This window comes from Myotis brandtii, unplaced genomic scaffold, assembly GCF_000412655.1.
Source record: "Myotis brandtii unplaced genomic scaffold, ASM41265v1 scaffold1167, whole genome shotgun sequence".
NCBI classification, from domain to species: domain Eukaryota; kingdom Metazoa; phylum Chordata; class Mammalia; order Chiroptera; family Vespertilionidae; genus Myotis; species Myotis brandtii.
Genome location: NW_005354039.1, coordinates 1,062,169 through 1,066,178, shown reverse-complemented (window position 1 = coordinate 1,066,178; position 4,010 = coordinate 1,062,169).

Genomic DNA, 4,010 nt, shown 5'->3' with positions numbered 1-4,010 from the left:
GGTGTTCCAGGAATGGGAACTGGGGAAAGTCCAGTGAAGCCTAGAGGAGTGGAACGGCTGTGGAGAGCAAGCCTCCTGGGTGTCAGAACCCTGCTCCCTGGGCCGGCCCACTGCCCTTTGCTCCCTGCTCAAGTCGCCCTATTCCTCCCCAGACAGGGACCTGCTAAGTGAATCGCCCTGGCCTTGCTTCTAACTCCACTTCTGTTTTTAGATGCCACCTTGGCTGCTTCCGTTTTTTACACTCCTACCCTCTACAGCAAGGGAGCTAATGTGGTGCTTCCCAGGGCTGCAGGTGGAACAGTACTGGCCCCAGGAACCAGCGGCTTTGGCTGGGAAGCCCTGCAGGAAGACCTAAGTAAATATTTTGCCCCCAGCTCTGAGCTGGGAATCAGGGTCACTCCAGGACAAGCTGAGTGTGAAGTCCCAGGAATGACTTGGCAAGGTTGGGAGAAACTGATCAGGGCCTTGGCCAAGCTTGGAAGGAAGAGAAATCTCACCAGCTGACCCGTTCCCATTATCCTTGGCGTAGAAGTCCCATCCCCTTTCCACCCAAAGGCCCTGTGGTAGGCTAGTCTCTCTCTGGTTCTGCATCCCCTCACCCTCCCATCCTAGGGCAAAAGCACAGGCTTTCTCAATCTCAGCACTATTGACATTTTGAATTGAATAATTTCTTGCTGTGGGGCTGTACTGTGGGGGCCAGCCTCCCTGGCCCACTAGATGCCATTAGCAACACAACTTGACCCCTCCCCATGACAACCAAAAGTCTCTTTAGACGTTACCAAATAGTCCCTGGGATCCCGAATTGCCCCCAGTTGAGAACCACTGAGTTAGACAAACTTGGATTCAAATTCTAGCTCTTACCAGCCCTGAGCTTGATGAAACACTTAACATCTCTGAGCCTCAATGTCCTCATCTACAAAATTGAATGAATAATAAATTCATATTGTAGGGATTAAAGAAGGAAATGCCTAGCACAGTACCAGGCTCACGGGCCCACAGTTGGTGCATTAAACATTAGCTTCCTTCACTTCTCTCCCTGCCAGATCAGCAAAGGCTAACTCACCCGGCATGGGCTGACTGCCGGGGCAGCTGCAGCTTGCCTCCCTGACTACCCAAGCCATGACCTCCAGGACACTCAATATGGAGGTTGGCAAAGGGGGCTGGCTAATTTGGTCCTAGATTCTCCAAAGTCCAAAGGTGCTTGGGTTGGGATTCAAGGGAAATTTGGGAATAGATTTGTTACAAAGCATTATATCTCAAGATGTGGCCTGCAGATTGCCTGCATCAGAATTACCTGGGGTGCTTATTAAAAATTCAGATTCCTGTCCTAGCCAGTTAGGCACATGCCCGGGTTTCAGGCTCGATCCCCAGTAGGGGGCGTGCAGGAGGCAGCCAATCAATGGTTCTCTCTCATCATTGATGTTTCTATTTCTTCCTCTCCCTTCCTCTCTGAAATCAATAAAAATATATTTTAAGAAAATTCAGATTCCAGCCCTGGCCAGTGTGCTAAGTGGTTAGAGCCCACACACCAAAGGGTCTCGAGTTTGATTCCTGATCAAGGGCACATACCTGGGTTTCGAGTTGTGCCCCGTCAGAGCATGTGTGGGAGGCAACCAGTAGATGTGTCTCTCATGTCGATGTTTCTCTCTCCCTCCCTCCTTCCCTTCCACTCTCTCTGAAAAGCAATGGAAAAAATATCCTCAGGTGAGGATTAACAAAAAATAAAAATCCAGATTCCTGGATTTCATCCCAGGCTACTGAATCAGAAGTACATCATAAAGTTTGAAAACCACGGTTTTAGGGCTCAGATTGGGGAAGGTGTCATTGCCCCAGAAATCTTAGTGCACCCAGTACCCACCATTGCAAGGACTCTCTTATTCAAGAGAAAGAAAGAATTCTGATTGGATTTCCTCTCTTGGAAATACATGTTCATTGGCAGCAAAGGTTGACCTGGCTCTGTATGATTCATTAATCCTAACCAGTTCATTAATTCTCTTCTTTGCTCTCACTGTTCTGCAGATTCGGGCTATTACTAGAACAGTAAGATTTATTTTAGAATCTAAGCTACCTCTAAATGTTTTAAATATTCCCTTCTATATTCTGGCATTGAAAAGGCATAACTTAAAGTGAAAATTAGAAGGAAAATCTTATGGAATCATAAAAAATAAAAAGGAATTCTGAGGTAAGGTTAGTTACACCCAAGGTCATTGTTGCATTGCAAGCCAAAACCACTAGAGGGCAGGGCACACACAGACTTGCAGAAAGAAAAAGTAGTGCCTGTTCAGTCTAGGTAAACTGAGACCAGAGTAAAGACCAGATGGACCTAATTTTATTGGTACTAAGAAGCAAGTACTACCTCCTGACCATCAAAACCTATCCTCTAGCCTCAGGAACACAGACCAAAGTTGGGGATGAGAGATTGACAGGAACACCTAATTTCCCCGCTGGAAAAAACAATAGTGCAATGGCCAAGGAGTACAGAGAACACTGGTTTTAGATAGGCCTGGATTTGAATCCTGGCTCTACCACTTCTTAGCTATGTGACCTTGGGCAAGTTACCTAAGGTGGTCATTCTCCTAATCCTAATGAGGATTAAACAAAACAAGGTATGTGAAGTGTTTAGCGTGGTGCCTGGATCCTAAATAGTGGTTGTAAGTTACTACTTATGACCCAGGTCCTATGACCAAGTACTTCAAGGGTTCCAGCTGCTCCTTCAAGAAAGAAGACACAGCAGCCCTGGTCGGGTGGCTCAGTTGGTTGGAGCCTGGACCTGTACAAGGTTTTGGGTTTGATTGCCGGTCAGGGCACATACCTAGTTTTCGGGTTCAATCTCTGGTAGGGAGGCAGCCGATCCATGATTCCCTCTCACATCCATGTTTATCTCTCTCTAAAAACAATCAGTAAAAACATATCCTTGGGTGAGGATTAAAAAAAGAGAGATGGAATCAGATTATAGCTGAGCCATTCCTGTCTCCTAATTTGGACTGCAGTTTTTCTTAAAGTGATCTTAAGGAATCCTGATGGAATCAGATTATAGCTGAGCCATTCCTGTCTCCTCTCTAATTTGGACTGCAGTTTTTCTTAAAGTGACCTTAAGGAACTCCCTACACCTCTACACCAACTACTACACTCTCCTTCTCAGGGTGAGACTCAAAACACAGCCAGTGGTTTCACTGCAGACAATGGCCTTTCTGTCCTGCAAATGAGTCAGAACCAAGACCCCCTGGAGGAGTCATGGGGTTTTGGTGCCAGCAGTCTGGTTTTCGCTTACTGTCCTGCGCTGCACCTCCCCCCACTGTGGTATCTGCAAGGCTCTGCCACAGCAAGCAGGCTGCTTGGCAGGGCAGAAGCTGATCTCAAACAGGAAGTCTTAGGGAACATTTCCTCCCAAGAACTCCAGGCCTCTGAGCCTGGGCCACTTCTCTCCTGAAGGTCGCCCAGAATTAAAAAAAAAAAAAAAAGGGGGGGGGGGGGAGGATGGAAGAGGGTTGCCACTTGGGAAGACTCCGGGGCAGAAAGTCTGTGCACCAGCTTCTAAGTCTCCATTCTGCCACTTGGACAAACCTCTTTGATGGCTCTTGGTTAAAACCTGTAAAATATAAACAGTAATAACCGCCGTCCTCCCTAGATTCTGTGAGGCCAAATGGAATGTTACTGATTACATGTTTTGGAAAATTAAAAGTTCCTTCTTTTGGAAGCCAGTATGGTGGAGGCGATGAAGGGACTTGATATCAAAAGTCGTCAAAAGTCCCTTTTATCTGTAAAACCGGGAGGGGCGCTCAGTCCCCTAAAGGCTGGTCTCTCTGGATAAAGCCCTCCCTTAGATCTACGATCTGTGTTCGGGATGGTGCAGGAGGAAGCAGCGAGGGGAGGGCAAATCTCGTGGGCAGTTCGGCATCCCCCTCCTCTGCACTGTTGGGGCCCACTGGGGCCCCCTTCAGCTCCGGAGGAAGCAAAGGCGCCACCAGCTCTGAGCAGAGCGCTGGGCCGCGGGGCGGTGGCGCGGGTGG